General features: G+C 33.9%; 1 protein-coding gene and 1 non-coding gene across 2 annotated transcripts in view; both read left to right on the plus strand.

Annotated features, from left to right (window-relative positions):
• St8sia4 (ST8 alpha-N-acetyl-neuraminide alpha-2,8-sialyltransferase 4) overlaps window positions 1-17,953 on the plus strand; it is an 82,357-nt gene that overhangs the window by 52,708 nt on the left and 11,696 nt on the right. The window lies entirely within an intron of this gene.
• Window positions 2,329-2,435, plus strand: LOC117287523. Its single transcript, XR_004518808.1, has one exon. It is a non-coding gene; the product is annotated as a U6 spliceosomal RNA (small nuclear RNA).

Raw genomic sequence — 17,953 nt, forward strand, 5'->3', positions numbered from 1 at the left:
GTCTATTCCAAACTTGGAAGTTCCAGGAGCTCTGTGTCAGTTGGAGATATGTTTCTACTGCCTTCTCCCGTTATATTTCTGAAATACTAATTGTTGAGTACAGGATCCATAAAGACCTTTGTCCATTTTTAAATTTCCCTTAATCTTTTTATGACAGTGACAAGTATAGCTTCTGATGAGAAATTTACTATGAATAAGAAAAATAAGCTTATTTTAATCATCAGTAATATGAAGCAAATTGCCTAATGTTTATCTCTGATAACATTGAACATTTTAAAATTTCAGGTAGTCATATTTATTTTGAGTGAAAAATGGGATTTCTCAAATGTTATTACTTTTCTTGTCCATTTTCTTACTCTCAGGTATCTACATGAATGTGAGTATAACAATATAGTTATGTTTGAAAAATGCACATTCTTTCAAAATAAAGAGAGGGGCTCATGTGGCTCCCAGAATCTCTCACCTCCATGAATAATTGAATAATTCCATATCATAATCCAATACATAAATATCTCTTTAAACAAGCTATACTAAATATACAGTTAAAAAGTACCATTTACTAATAGATCAAATCCTATGGATATGTTTAGAATTTACTGAAATTTTTTTGTAAAATGGAATAAACTTTGTTACATGTCATAGATGTAACATCATTATACCTTTACAAATAAGAACAGAAATGAAAGACTTCTCAGACCCAGATCTTTTTTTCCTTTCCATCTCATCATTGTTTTATTGGTTTAGAAAAAATACCTCCAGAGAAAGTGTTGTGATTTTGGTCCGAAATGTCTCCGAAGGCACACGTGTTTAAGGCTTCATTCTCAGTGGAGTCATTAATGCTCATAGGTGCGGCCTAAGTAGGCGGTTGAATCATCAGAGTGGTAACCTCATCAAAGAGCTAAGCCATTGGGCAAACCCAATGTTAAGTGGGCTGTCAGTGTGTTGTTGGAGGAAGTAGTTCACACAGGTGAACCTTTGAGGGGTAAGTCACTTCCTTGGCTTTGTCCTTCCTCTCTCCTTGCTCTCTGCCATCAGGTGACCAACCCGTTCTACATGCTCCCCTCCCTGTATTCTGTTCTGCCTCAGACCCAAAGCAATAAAGTCAAAAGGCCATGAACTGAAACCTTGAAACTGTGAGCCCAAATCAATCTTTTCTCACCTAAAGTTGATTTATGCTAGGTATTTTGCCACAGGGATGGAGAGCTGATTAATTGATTAATGGATCAATTCAGTGAAGAATGACAGAGTGAGAGAGGAAAAAGCAACTAAGAACAAGAAAATATTAAAGCATTCAGAATACCAAAACCATTCAACTAAAACAAGTCTCATAATATAACTTTTAACAGTGTATTAATAATTTTCACATAAGATATCAAATTGCAATCATTGTCACAAATACAGATTTTTAAAAATGTAAGATAGATAATGAATAGGTCACTACAAATGAAGGTTTACAAAAAGCTAATTCCTAAGAAGTCTATTTTTTCCATGCCCCACAAACTGATTGCCTTACTGTCCCTAAAGAATTTCATGTTTTCATGTTCCTTTATGTTTCTATCTTTGCAGTTCAGTGAAAACAGACCTCATTGCCAGGCACAGTGGCATTTACCTCTGTTAATAGGTAATCAAGAGGCTGAGGATGGCAAATCAGTGGAACTCAGGAGTTTGAGGCATTCCTGAGACCTTCTAAAAATAAGTCGTATATATTTGGACTGTATTTTATAATATGTGATTTTAGAAATTTAACTTTATTGGCACATTTTAGGCATATATTACGATCGCATTTATCATTGGGAATTAGTACCTGTACATGATGTATCAGTTCTTTTTTTTTCCCATTCCCCTGCCCTCTTTTCCAGTCCTAAACCCCTCCCTATTGCAAAAGCTTTATTTCCATCTTTTTCCCTCCATGCTCATATTTTTTCTTTCCCATATCCTTCGTCCCCTCTGAGCCTTTACTTCCTATTTCACATGATCTATTGTACATTTCGGTCCTCCTTTACCCTTTCAGTTTCTCACACCAGAGAGACAAGTCGGCACTGTGTCAGTAATTTCTCAACATGACTTTCTAACGCCTTCATTATTCTTCAGTTTTTTCATGTACTCATTCAGGTACTTATTAAGCATATGCCATGTTCTAGGGTCTTTGCTATGTCTGGGGTACAAATTTGGAATCAACAGATGCAGTTAGATAATTATATCAGGGTGAGGAAATTGCAATAAAATATGCATCCAAGATAAGGTGAAATGAATGATCTGTGAAGGGATCCTTCTAGCAGAACTGAGTTGGGGAAGTGATTCAAAAAAAAGAAAAATAGGCTGTACTCTGTGCTTGATTCTGTAGCACATTTGCTAAAATTAAAATGATACAGAGCAGATTAGCATGGGTCTTGGGCGACGATGACATGCACATCTGAGAAGTGTGCAATATTAAAATGAAACAGGAAAGGAAATATAGCAAGACCACCTGGAGAAACTGATGCTGTAATCAATGTGAGGAAAAATATTTCAGGCAGAAAAAAATGACACGTTCAAAACCAGATAATCTTTTGTAATCATTTTTTTGGTGTAATATCTGCAAACAGCCATATAATACCTGCCTGTCAGTCATTATTAAGGTGTTTTCACAGTATGGAAACAACTGTTTAGCTAGTTTGGATATTACTCTCATTATTACTTATGATGTAACTGAGAAATCTAGCAGTTAAGTAACCTGCCCAAGTATACACATGTAATTAAAAGATAAGCCAGGATCTCAGACAAGCAGTTTGGTTTCAGCATCTATACTCTCTCTTTGAAATCAGTACTACCCTTTACAGTGTAAGTGCATTAAAGTAAAAAGTTAATTTATTATCATAGATATGTATTTTGTAGACCAATAAATTCAATAAATTTATTACAAAGACCAACTTACCATAGGTAAATAATACAAATCCCCAGAAAGCCTGTGTACCACTTGTCATGAACCGGAAGTCAGCAATAACACTGGGAATTCATTTCATTTCCACAAAGATTTATTGTTTTCTTCCATGTACAAAGTTGTGCTAGAAACTAGAGATGTAAAGATAAGTTAGTTTTATCTTTTCCCTGAGTGAGTTGACAGTTTTTTTTTCTGTAACGTAATACGTAAACAAATAAGAATGTATAAAACTTAGGCAATTCCAACAAAGCAAACACCTTCATGCAATGTGAAGGCAAAGAAATATCCTTGTTCAGTTTTGAATTCACTGCAGTGGCTGACATTTGTTTGAAGATGGACTAAATAACTAAATTTAACAATGTTATATGTAGAGAAGAATTATTTTCATCAGAGTAAATCGAGATGTTTTGTTAAATGGAGGCATTAGGGCTCTGAATTACAGACTGGATTTCTTTACTGAAACATTATAGAGTACTAGAGGTATGAAATTTGAAGTATAGAGGGAGGGTGAAGAAAGGCATTAGAGTAGAAAAGTTAGAGCAATGAGTGAAAACAGAATTTTCCTAAGAGTTTGATCAGTATAAGATTCCTAAAGGACTTGAATGATGCAGCATCCTTTTGAAAATGGATATTCAGTGGAAGCTTCAAATAATGAAGTGACGAGATCAGATTACAAAATATTACAATTAATGCAAATTTAGGTCTTATGTAGTAACTGGAACTTATAAGAATATTTTAGAGGCTAATGTGTTAAACTTTTTGCAAATTAACGATGATCCGAAGTAGACCAAAATAAGCAAGAAAAGAAGAGGGAAAAGAAGTCAGCTGAGACTGTACTAAATTTGTAGGATGCTGTAATACATTGTAGTTCACTAACCCACATTAACTGAAAGAAGGAGAGTCACACTTTAAAAATAAAAGAATGACTTCCTTCATTTCAGTGATGGGCATAGGACATTTTTCTTCTTATTATCACAGTTTCTATGGTCCAAAGCATGTTTGAAAATGAAACATCTGTGATACAAAAATATCTTCAATAAGAAAACATCTGTGATACTAAAATATCTTTAATATTTTTTAAGTATTGGGAAGGCTTCCCTCAGGCATATGTCCCAGATTTTTAGATTTTAGTAATAATTGCATTGACTGTGATGCCTGAACAGAGTCCCCAAAGAAAAACTAGTCCATGTAGAATTAACAAAGAAAAAAGATAAAATATAAAGTGTGAACTGGTTTGTATCAAAGTTCCTGCTTTAAGTATAATAGAATTCATCTAGTTAATCCAAATATTCTCTCTATTATTGCTATTCAGTATCTGTTTAAACAATATTTAAAAATAAATGAACCAAATTCCCATAAAAAGCTGTCATGTAATATCTCCATGAACTAATCATTTTTTAAACCAAACTAGATTTTGTTTAGAAATCACAGCTACCTTATAAGGATTTCACAGAATGAGTATTTTAAATAAACCTTTGGTTCTAGATTCTAAGAATGTATTCAGATAGTTTTACATAAAGACTATCTTTATGTCCTAAGTCTTATATTACACGTTTTTACCTGCTCTGCTCCTTGAGAAAAAAGATCTGTAGGAAAGTTATATGAGGATTCTGATGGGAAAGAATTGTTTAAATAAAATGCTTTGTTTTGGCTCCCCATGAAAGAGCATGAGCCTTTTGACAAGGACTCCAACTGGATGGGAATGTGGAGCAAAGATAGCAGGAAATTAAGGCAGGGTGAATATGATAAAGTGAGTTGGAAATGGGAAGGTAGTGGGGGCGGATTGTGTGTGTGCATGGGAGGGAGTACAAAAGCAATAACTATTCCACTTATTTACCATTTATTTTTTAAAGTAAAGTAAGTTTTGTGATTTTTTTTAAAGATAAGAATTATGGAAGCTCACCAAGAGTAAGAAATGTGCTCAAGTATCCAGACCGAAAGTGTACAGAATGGAAAAGTGTTTTACTTCCTAAGTGTACAATGCTAATACTTTTATTGCTGCACTTAGGAACTTTTCTTGATATGGCATTGCCAAGGCTGTGTATATAGTCTTTTTTAACCTCGCAAACAGCTCTCTGTACCCTGAGTTGTGGAGTGGAGGTTATCTGTTACACCGCTGTTCTGTACCCCGAGTTGTGGGGTGGAGGTTATCTGTTACACCGCTGTAGGGATTATGGGAGTCTAGTCTTCGCTTATTCACAACCAGAACACCTGGCAAATTGAACATCCTCAAAAGGGAGTGGTTGCTGGAAGACTAGAGCAACAAGTGAAAAAAGAATCATTCCAAAATTAATTTATTCTGATAAACATAATACTATAAATAACGATCCACTAGTACACAAGGAGATTACATATCAATTACTGCTTATGAAGACTTGCCTGTGCATATTTTATACAAGTTCCATATGTATGCACAGCTTGATTTACTTTGAGGCTCTACAGGTCTAAATTTTAAGAACTGACACATAAGTTATATCACGTTTTAACAATGTGTTATTAAAACATTGTAGATAATTAAGATCTAAGTAAACATAATAAAATGCAATATTTATATTAGAAGTCCTATGTAAGTACGATTATATGGATATGATTATTTACTTAATGCTAAATAGAAATGTTTTACTTTTCATTTTTGGAACTAATTTTTATTGTGCGTTCACAGGTAGGCATCTTGCCTGCCTGTACACTTAAGTGAACACATGCACACCGACAAATACAACACAGTCATCCATCAATGATATTTTGTCTACAAAACATAAGTGGTCAGGTCATTCTTGGTGATGCAGCTTTGACTACCGAACTGAATGTATGCTTACTAACATTCAGAGAGACTACAAGACAGCAAGTAAGTATACTGATGGTTTAAAGCATACTGTGTATTCAAAGGAATAAAATATTTGGGTGATACAGACATTTGTCGATACACACAACTCTTAGAATGAATCATGTTTTAAAAATATGAAGTTCAAACAGGAAACTTGGCTGCTTTATTCAACAATTAAAACTACTCTGTGCCAGACGGTGAAGCACTATACAAACTTTAATTTCTAAGATCTCTATATGAACCACAAAAGGTAAATATTACCCCAACTGTTTTGCTTTTGGAGAAGCACAATAAACTTAAATATCTGGTTGTGAAATGTGCAAAGCCTGCCCATGGAGTAATTGCTCAGAGTTTTAACCTCTATACATTTGGCTCCAGAATGTGCCCAGCACTACTGATGAACAAGATCATGTTAATCGCTATCGCCTCTCCCTTGCTTACTGCTCAGAACAGTTCTTCTTATATCCCACTTTTAGAAATGGTAGCAACACTTCAAGAATGGGCAACATACACAACCTTATCTTCATTGTTGTGCATTTATAGCCAAAGACTGGAAAAATATTATGACTGCCCCCATAACAGTACAACATAAATAATGAGGACTTCATGTATCTTTGTTTTCTTTACTTGTGCCTTAATAAAGCAGTTTTCCTTGCAAGATCACATGGTGCAGATTCTAAAGGATACTCTGGGCACATCAAGCCTGTAGAGGTTAAGGGCAAAAGTCATTTGTTTTGTTCATTTCCTTATTCATATCTGATTTTCCTTTCCTCTGTTACATATTATCACTGTCCATAGTCTTTGCTTTTCAATCTTTACTTCTTTAAACAGAATTAAAGTGAAGAATAAAAGCTTATGTAAATGCAAAGATTTATGAAAGCATTCAGGCAACAGTTGGGTGGAACTAAGGAAAAAATGGATGAAAGAAGATACATGGGTATCGCTTCTCAGCATTTTGGCTAAGATGGAGTGGAGAAGATACGTGGCTTACATTTGAGAGGGGATTTTTAATTCATGTGAGGGACAAGAGGACAAGGGTTAAGCCTTGTTGGTACAAATGCCTATTCTGACACTCTTTAATGGTCACTGATTATGTCTCGTGTTCACATGTTGTTTATGTCAGAAATTATAATCAGTTCAGAGTAGGTCACTTGAAAGAACTTTGTTTCTTTCCTGTTATAATTAAGCTAATGATAATGCCTCTAAAACTAAGGCTTACTAAGAAAATTTCACAGGAAACTGGGTCTTTGGAAAAGCTGAACACTTCCCTTGTTAATAAAGAAAGGGTATTTTATCTTCTTTGACTTGAGCCAGTACCTCTGGACTAAGGATCTGCTCTCTCCTATGCAAAGTACAGATCTTCCTTTACAATTCTGAAACGATTTAACATTAATTCTCAATAGGCAATGTACAGGGTTAACCAGGAGAAGTGGCCCTTGATGTCTCTGCATTCCTCAAAGGAAAGGAAATCTGGAACACAATCCAGGCTTTTGACTAAGAGGAGATTTTTCTGCAAAGATACATTTACAACTCTTAAACTCAACCTGGTTCCATCTAACACAAAAATGGCTGAGTCCTAGCTTCCAGAGAGCTTTTCAACGAAGTATTGCTTGTTGAGGTCTCAGAGAAAGTCAAGAGGAGAATTGCAACTTGGGAAACCATACTGACGGGAGTAACAAAATTGCTGGAGCACTGGAGGGTGCTGGTGGTAAATGGCCTCAACAGCTGTGCCTGAGGCAGAAGTAGGAACCCTGAAAGCAGGCTGGAGGAACTCTGTTTATGTCAGCTCAGTTATTACTCATCAGCTCATTTGGTTTTTGCAAGGCAGCTGCCTTTTGAAGGCCCTGGTCAGTAATGTACTGGAAAGGTGAAAACTCATGCAGTACTGCGTCCCTAACCTGCACTGGGAAGCAAGGCTCTCCCGGGATCAGTTATTTACTTTCTATTGAATGAGAGTAGACTCAGGTTTTGTAGTTGCAACCACAGATTTGCTTAGATTGATGAGGTATCCCAGAACTATAAAGCTTTTCTTTTTTACTTTTTCACTATGTACATCTGTATATACATAGATAGGTGGGTAAAGACGCTGATTTGGTTTGAAACTTGAATCACTCAGTGTTTATAGCAACTGTGCACGTGTTGCTAACCCTGTACATGGCGCCCAGGCAGAGCAGTGTGGTAAAACACAGGACATTTGTGATCTTCAAAGATACTCCGTGCTGTTCTTGTAGAGCTGCAGAGCTTGCTGCTGTGAATGTCACTGCTATTTAAGGGAAGAAGCAAAGTGATAAAAGTACATCCCGGACGTCTTAGTGTTGCCTGTGACCACACGTGCTGCTAGTCTCTGAGACCAGGGAATGTCTGATTAAATACCAGGCCGACCGACTGTGAGACTCTCTGGCATCTCCCAGCTGCCATTCAGAATGTGAAATCCAGGATGTGACCTGTCAAGATGAGTCACTTCAGCATAGTGTGGCATTGCAGCTGTCACTGAGATATACAAGTCTCTACAGGAAAACATTCAAACTGTTTCCATGGTGGAATGAATTCAAATGCAAAACTCCAGTCATATTTGAACGTGTTTTTTTTCCAACAAGAGGGTGGATGTTAAATATGCAGATGAGTGAAATTGACCTCCCTACCCGATCTTGTCCTTGATTGCTCTGCATTTTCAGGAGGCAAATTTCTCTTAGTTTGTGTTTGAGAGGGACAGGGTCCATTTGGAAGCCACACAGATTGAAGATACACAGCTGCTGTCTCCATAAACCAAGGCACAATGGTTATAGATCCTCCTTCAAGGCATTTCAAAGAGATGTGTTCAGCCCTAAGGTTAAAAGAATTACTTTTGTATTTTGATTTCTTGATATTTAGATTTATACTCATTAATGCAAAATTATGAGGATGACGTTTATAATGAAACTTGAAAACTTCTAATTTGTAGCCTTAATGTCAACAGAAATCCAGTGAATAAGATTAGGGGTTATGGAATCATTTTCTCAGGAATTAATAATATTCATGTTTAGAATGGAATGCTCAAATGAGAAAATGAATCAATTTGAGAGCCAATTCATTTTCTTTTAACTTCAGATTAAAAATTTCTGATACACTGGAGATGTAGCTCAGTGGTAGAGTGTTGGCCTAGCAGGTGTGAGGCCCTGGGTCCCATCCCCAAACCAAAGCAAAAACTGTTCTTAAGATGTAGGAACTGGTTTTACTTTCAATAAAATTTTTTTAAAAATTCTTGTTAAAACTGATTCTAATAAATCTCATAAATAGTCTCATAATAAATAAGACATAGCTTAGACAAATATATATCTGGAGTTTTGTAGCCCTCAACTGAAAGATTTCACCCATTATAATAGCAAAAAGAAAATGAGAAGCATTTCATTTAACAGTACAATAAGAATCATCATAATATCCCAAACTACTTTTCACCTTAATATACTAATGTCATCTATGTATTCTGACATTTATTTAATTGTGGTATATCTATGTGTGTTTATATACAGTCATGCAGTAAACTAAAGATATATTTGTGTGCACAAAACAGGTATATAGCATTTAATTCATAAGTGACAGTATATATTAATATATTATGTATATTTACATATGTAAAAATAATATATGACAATGTATAATTCAATAATCATAGTTAAAAGTACACCTCCAATATATTGGCGTTCATTTTGTTATTTAGAATGAAATGTCCTGTTACTTAAAGGTAATTTGCATTGATTTGTTTCACTAGTTTATCTCAGAAAATTTTAAATCTACTAATTCATTAATCTATTTAACAAGTAAGTTCATTCTTTGTAAAACTATTCTGAAGATAAGTGCTTATAGTTTATGTGTACATAAATTTATATGTTCCAAAATACTTGTAAGCCATCACTGAACTATGAAATAACCTTGATGCCTTCACATGTGTCATTTCTTCATTGCACGGTGGCAGATTTTTTTCCCTGAACACCTATCATAATCCCCAGATGGCTCAGCCATTATCACTGGCAGATCATGAATAATATTTTAGCTTGAACAGATGTAAGCAATTTGTATTTTTCCCCTTTCTGAACCAGCTTTGTTTTGATGAATCAACTGGAAATTGAAACTTATGTAGAACTTCTGTTTGTAAAAAAACCAATGTTTTCCCACACTGGAATATGTAGGCAGCTTTTAAATACAGACAAGAGGAATAGAACAAGGAAACTAGACAGGGCATGTGACAAGAAAACATTGGAAGATCATCATTTAGTATTCTAATGTGGATTCAATTTCTTTGGTCTGTAGAAGTGCATACAAAAAGCAGATTTATATTACTGCAAAGCAATCGAACTTTCATCAAGTAACCTGTTTTTCTCTGGTGAGAATATTTTTCAAGAGAATAAGAGTTTTGGAAATACATGAGGTACTTGTAAGTTTTTTTTCCTGGCAAAGATATATTTACTCTTTTATATTTTATATATTTATACAAATTATATTTATATTTTGACCCAAATACAGTCAATGCAAATTAAACCTTTCTGACCGTTAAGGATTAAAGAAGGCTGTCAATATGCTATAAATTACTTAAATGACCTTTATTTAAAAACATGATAGAAGACCTGGGCACAGTGACACATCTCTAGTCCAAGTTACTTAGGAAGCTGAGGCAGGAAGATCACTTGAGCTCAGGAGTTTGAGACTGATGTGGTCAACATATTGGTACCCATCTCAAAAAACAAAGCAAACAAACAAAATTCCCAAAATGTTTCCTTAAGATACAGCTTGATTATACAGATAGAAAATATATGTTTATTTATGCATTGATATCCTGTTTGTGAACATAATTTTCTCAATAATAACAAGTTTCCAAGCCTAACACACAACTGAATGTCAAGACATTATTAGCTATCATGAACTTCGAGTGTTTGTTACTGACACGATAATTTTGGCAGTGGAAAGGAAAGTCCTAGTGAGTATTCTTACATTTCCTTAAATTGGGCCTATGAGACCAGTCTGATGGCAATTAGTCTATAACAGAGAAGTCTGAATTATTGAATGCTTGAGAATTTGGGAACTCCAGATGCCACAGAAAGAATTTAATAACAGAAGTAGAAATGATCAAAGATAGCTATAAATACCCTTCTTATTTCTGTACCCCTTACATCAACTCCACTGAGTTCGAAAGTTTAATGTTAATACTATAAAATGTAATTAGTTAGAATTCATAGACCATCTGCAGTTTTTTTACCCTTGCTCCCTTCTGAAAACATAAAATATCATGTCTTTCTTCAATGACATTTAAAATTTTAAAAATAAGTTCTTGAACTCTATCAAAACAACTGTAGTTGTTACCTTTTACTACTTCTATTCTAGTCCATAAGTTTATACATTTCTTTCTCTTCAGTGAATAATCACTCGCTCTAGCAAGCTGATCCAAGACTTTGTTTGCCAGATCTCTCATGTGTGGACCCGTGTGGAGGAACTCTAGGTATACTCCACTGTTTTTCTGAGGAATTGAGCAAACAATTCAGTCAACGTAAGATGGCTCTCTTTGGTTCCTTTTTCTCTCTTGGATGGTATCATTTAATATTTATTACTTATATAAATCAGTCCCTGAACTCATGAATTTGTTTTGAGAGCCAATTGTTAGACCAAAACTGAAAAGGCTTTTTTACATCTGTACAAAATGAAGGACCCTCTGGACACTTCCTTCAAATTTTAAAGGTTTCTCTCCTTCTGTGTTGAATTTTATTTACTCTCTTTATTCAAAGCAATATATATTATGATAGCAACTGAGATATTTGATAGCTCTTTTATTAATCACCATTACAGGTCCGATGTAAGATTTTGTAATACTGCAAACTTGATCTTTCTTTTTCCAGCATTTAAATGAAAGCTATTCACTAGTATTCTCCACTCATTTCCTGAATCTCTACATTTCCATGATTCATCTCTTGCTTTCTGTACTCTACATGTATTTTATGAATTATGGAAGTTTATACAAAAAATTGAGTCAGCATACAAAACAATATTACTATCAGAATGTACTAGCCAAGGGAAACAGATGTCCAAGTATATTGTATGCATGCTTTGTAGACCAATGCCTAGATTGCTTGCCTTCAAATTTTTCCCCAAGTAGTACTGATCAGCAAACAAATCATTTGAGATGCTTTCTTATGGAAATATTCTTCTTGAACAATAACAACAAAAAGTGATTTCAATTACATTTTCATTTTAAAGAAAATTGTGTTTCACTTTTAAGGTTTATTGTTATGGAGTTTAAGCTAATTATCAACATCAACTTATTTTTTTCCCAAAGATTAAAAAAAAAAGTTTGTGACTCCCTTTGTTGAATTTCTATAATATCAGTGTAGTCAAAGGAAACCAAATTGTATGAAATAAATGGGTATCTTAGTGATTTAAATTTATGTGCATTTTATGACTTCTGTATGAAGTTGAATTTTATAGTTAACATTCAGGTTCATACCTCATAATTTTTCTCTGCTTTTTAAAATTGATCAAGTCTAAAAACGTAAAAGAAAAAAGTAACTACTGGTTCTTTTGTTTCTTCATTTGTAGGGTTTTATTTCCCAGATAATTTGCAAGCCCTAGTTGTATATGTAAGAATAATTCACTAAAGTTTTTAAACAAAAATGAGAGGTAAATTATACTGAACTCAGATTCATGAGTTGACTGTTATAAAACCATGTGCATAGGTAATGAGATTTAACTTTTGTAATGTAGAGATATGTTAAATTTCATATGTATAAAGATTTATAATTCATTGAATTGTCTGTATAGTAGCTTTCAATTTCTTCAGCATTGCAGATGTTAAGAAGTTTTATCCTAATTTATAAAGCAGAAATCTGAAATGCAGACATATGAATGACCAGCCAAGCCCCACAAGGTAAAAGAGAGACAGAGCTCACACTTTGCTATTTGATTTCATTCTAAATTCAAGGATTTTTCCTTGTGCCAAAGCTGTCAAATTATTCAGTACAATAAAGTTTATTTCATTATTCTCAAATAATTTTCCCACTTCTCTTGTTGAAGTTATAGTATTAAGTGATTCATATAACTCACATAAATAATGAATGTTATATATAATGAATAAGTGAATAATCTCTATTGTGTATGATTATTCTTTTTTCTTAGGATATATATTCGTCAGTTTTGCAAACCTTTTAATAACACTAAGAGAAAATGTTAGATCCATAAATGTAGTTCTTCACCAATGTAAGACATTTCAAACTAAATATTACATTTTTAATATTACAGCTGTTTTATATTGTAAACCTAATATGTACCAATAAAAAAATTGCAAAATTGGGAAAACATTTCACAGCTGTTTTAATAATTGACATACCATACAATTTATCTATTGAAATTGTAAAATGAATAGTTTTCTGTTTATTGGTGGAACAATTTAGAATACTTATCTCATTCCCCAATTCTTGCAAACCTTCAAATAGAATAAACATTAATTAATTTTCTGTCCATGTATAGCATTCTGTTCTAGACATTTCTAATAAATGGAGATGTATAATATGTGTTCATTGTAATTACCTTCTTTTATTTACTATTTTTTCAAGTTTCATGTCTGTTGTAGCATGAATCAGTACCTATTTTTTTTATCATGTTATTCCTTTGTAGAAATATAACCCATTTTATTTGTCCATCCATCAGTTGATAAAAAATGTATTGCTTCTGCTTTTATCTGTTCATGTTAATGTTGATATAAATATCTGTGTGCAAGTTTTTGGCTGGGCATAGTATTTGAGTTCTCTTGAGTTTAAAAAAAAAAAAGTAAAGGCAGATTTTACTCAGTAACTATTGCAAAAGGGGAAAAGAGACCTTAAGTATTCCAAGTACACTTTGGAGTACAGCAAGGAGATTTATAGCCAAGAAAAGTGAGGTATGAGAACTCTCTAGGAGAAGACACACGGTAAGATTCTAACAGCCCTAACAAAATTCTTCTTGCTGAAGACAGGTAAAAGTCTAGACACCAGAATTGAGGAATAACAAAATTGATTATACAGTATTAGCAAGTATCATTGTGTAGGAGAATCTTATGAAACTGGGTTAGTAAAATTTTTGCTAAAAGTAGACAGCAGGGGTGAACATAGAAAACCAATTTTGAGGATTAATTGAGAACGAGGATTGTGAGAATGTAACTAAAGTTTGGTGAAGGGAAGAATGTTTGTCAATATATACCTGGGAGTACAATTGCTTGCATCCTATGTTAGACTTTTGAGAAACCTCTAGAACGTTTTTCAAAGAGGCCTGACCATTTTGCTTTCCCATCAGGAATACATGAAGTTCCAAATCTACTATCAGCATTGATTATTTGAATTTTTGATCATAACTATTTTGTTTGTGATGAAATCACATTTAATTCTGGGCATTGACTTGCATTTCCCTGATGATTGAAAATATTGGACATATTTTCCTGTGCATTTTAACCATCTGCATATCTTTGTTTCAAAAACTTCTATTTAGATCATTATTAATTTTGTTTGTTTGCTTGTTGCTTTGTTTTGGTACTGGGGATAGAACTCGGGTCTTTGTGCTTGAGAGGCAGGCGCCAGAACCACTGAGTTATATCCCTGGCCCTCATTATTCATTCTTTTAAAATTTGGGTTTTTTGACTCAATTGAATTGTAAACATTATTTACTTATTTTGGAGTTTAGTTCCATAGTAGGTATAAGATTTACTAAATTTTTTCTCACTCTTTGAGCTTTTGTTTATCCTTTTAATTTTGAAGCAGTACAATTTATCCATTTTTGTCTTTTCTTGCTTAAGTTTTTATTGTCCTATCTAAGAAAATTTAGACTAAGGGTACAAGACTTTTATATTTTGTATTTCTTCTTAGAGTTTTAGCTCTTAAATTTAAGTATACAATCCATTGTAATATTTGTAAATGGTGTGATGAAGGGGATCAAATTAATATTTCAATAATACATCTTAACAATAATACAAGAGACATCATAACAAAGGTGAGTGGCAGTTATGGGTTGTTACAAAAGTTCTTGATTTGGTAGTACAGTTTTCATCTTCATTGTTTTTCATGGCAAAGAATAGTGTATTTCACATTGTCTTTTCAGCTGAATTTCTTACTTTTATGGAATTCTCTAAAGTCACATTCCTCCATTCAAGAGCAATTTATTATATGTGGTTTATACATTAGTAGAGTCTGCCTAACAATATGTCAAAGATATCAACATTGACTCTAGACAAAAAAATGCAAAGAGGAATCAGGATTGACTCCATTAGACTGGCAATTCATGAAATAGAACTGATAGACAGATGAAAAAAATTTAAAAATGTGATTTAATAAAAATATGCCTGTAATCCCAGCACTTGGGAGGCTGAGGCAGGAGGATCACTGTGAGTTCGAGACCAGCCTGGGCTGCATAGTGAGTTCCCGGTCAATCTCAACTACATAGTGAGACCCTGTCTCAAAAAAACAAACAAACAAACAAACAAAAATATATATATCATTGTATGGCCCTTAACAGTGCCAATGGTAAGAATTTTAATTATCTTCTAATTAATCTTGTGCAGCATGATTTACAGGAGCAGCATTCCTGGTGTAGGAATGTGATTCAGAATCCAAGACCCTACACGGCATTGCTTTGAGTCCTTCCTTGGGGTTTCCGCTTAGCTTCAAGCACCCCCCACTTGTTCTAAATTTGAACGTTGAAGGAAAGCCCTTTACTAAGTGATAAATTTATGCTAGGGACACAGCCATTTTTAAAAGGGGCAATCCCGTCAGCGTCTGAAACTTTATGCAAAAGTACAAATAGTCTAAATTTAACTAACCTCTTATGCTATTAGTTTGATACTTGCTGGGAAAGCTTTAAAGAACTATTTAGAATTTGCTTATGGCTATCTGAATTCTATTTCTTCACTTGACTTTGAGAACTCTGATGTTTGTCTGATGTTTAGTTTGGACACTTTGCAGGCAGAATAGTTTACATGATTGAATAGAGTATAGATTGCATTTGTTGGCCCTTGCTCCCCTTGAAATGGATTTTAGCACAGCTCCTCTCTGGGAGGTTAATGGAACCCGACATTTACATAAACTGGGCATATCCATCGATAAGTAGTCCAAATAAAGCAAACATGAGACCATCAGGCCATTAGGAAAGCTGCTTACAGTTTGTGATCATAGGAAATATGTACTTTTTTTGAGAAACTGTCCTTTTTTGGGTGGGGGAGTGAGAAAGTATGATTTCAAAATGACCCATTGGACTAAATTTGAATATAAAGGTTAAATTTCCATGGTTGAACACCATCTGTCATTTTCATCTTCCTATTCTTGCTGAGTTTTTGGATTACCTACATTCAAATCCTTTTCTTTTGCATGAATTTTTATTTCATTATAGGAATGTATGGCTTTATGATATGTGATAAAGCTTCCTCTCAATCTTAGATATAGAATGTGTGATTTATATAATTTTTAATTTTCAAAAACCAATTTGCTCTTATAATTTAGTGAACCTTGTTTAACTCTCCCATCATGCTTCTGTAAACCACTCTTCTTTGGTTTCCAGTGTTTCACTTTTTTTGTTGTTATTTTTTGTTTGTTTGTTTTGTTTTGTTTTGAGACAGGGTCTCACTATGTAGTTGAGATTGACCTGGAATTCACTATGTAGCCCAGGCTGGTCTCGAACTCACAGCGATCCTCCTGCCTCAGCCTCCCACCCAAATGCTGGGATTATAGGTGTGCGCCACCACGCCAGGCTCCAGTGTTTCACTTTTTATACATCATTACATCCTCATTCTGGAAGTTTTGGTTTCCAGTTTCCTTTCAGAATTAAATAGAGTGAAATAGAAAACCATTAAAACTTGTGATACGACCACCTATTTTAATTTCATTAGAGCTTCTATTTACAAGTATCAATTTTAAGCATTATCTTTGAGAATTTCTAAAAGATATCCTTAGAATCCATCTACAGATGATGCATTAAAAAGAAAAATTTCTAGTAAAATCTAGCCAAAAGATAATGATTTGTGTCATTCATGGAATTTTGGAGAGGTTTATTTTCATTCCCTGCTGAATTCTAACATGTAAATAAACTCTGGATGATTCTCTCTTGTTATTTTTAATTTATTTTACTTCTCAGAAAGTTTCCACTTTCCTGTTAGATCATCATTTTTATTAGCTTTACTGTTGATTTTTTACATTCATAGATACTCAAAAATCATTTTTCAATGAATTCATGAGTACAAAAGAGTTGATGACCTCTCTTCAAAACTATTACAGGAAACTGGAAATAATGTTGTAAGGTTTCTCATAGGGATGATTTTATCACAGTCCTACACTGTCAGAAGAGAAATTCTGCACATTGCATCATCAGATAAAGTGGTAGCAATTAGAGAATAGAAGCAAACTATAGAAATTTGACTACTGCTAAAGTTGAGTGAACAATCCTGCTCCTCGATCTCAGTTCAAGTTACCTGTGAATGTTTATAGCCCAAAGTTTCAGATTCACTTGTGCCTTTTCAAGAACCTTTATTTACTTGTGAATAAACTGAGACTGAATCATTACAGAGGCAGCTAACGATAGAGCAAACCCAGATACTGCCTTTGCCACTGCTTTCCTGCTACGGAACATTGAAATTGTCAAGTCTTGAATATGTTCCATTTTATTAACACTCCACTTCTCTAAATAATCAACAAGCAAATAAGTACATATTAAATCCATAGGGTATGTCCAGCATTGTGTTAAATATCATCAGATACAAATAGAAGCATCACTCATCTCTCCTCTATTCTCACTAAATGATAATATTGGAATTTTCTATAAATATATAGTAAATCTATCTTTAGAGAGATGAACTTATACCCTCCATCTCATTTTCTGCCTTTAACAGTGAGGTAAACAACTAATCCTCAGAAATGTTTGTTAAGGAAAATTTACTTATTATTGAATTCTCTTGTTCCATGTCTTTTGTAATATGAGCAAACAAGAATATTTTCAGTCTCTTTTCTGCTGCCAGTGATTTGCTGCAGCTGGTGGGTATATCTTTTCCAAACTAAATATTCACCAATGTCAAATTGGAAAATTGAAATCTGCAGGGTGGGAAATATTTACACCACAGAAAATGACAAACACTGAATCATTGGTGTAGTCTCCTCCCTGCCACTGTCTGCTGTTAAACTTTTGTGCAATACAATTGTGTAGCCGGTTGATTGGACAGAATAGTTAGAGATCCACAT

The sequence above is a fragment of the Fukomys damarensis genome, unplaced genomic scaffold, assembly GCF_012274545.1.
Source record: "Fukomys damarensis isolate Sample0158 unplaced genomic scaffold, DMR_v1.0_HiC HiC_scaffold_3, whole genome shotgun sequence".
NCBI lineage: Eukaryota > Metazoa > Chordata > Mammalia > Rodentia > Bathyergidae > Fukomys > Fukomys damarensis.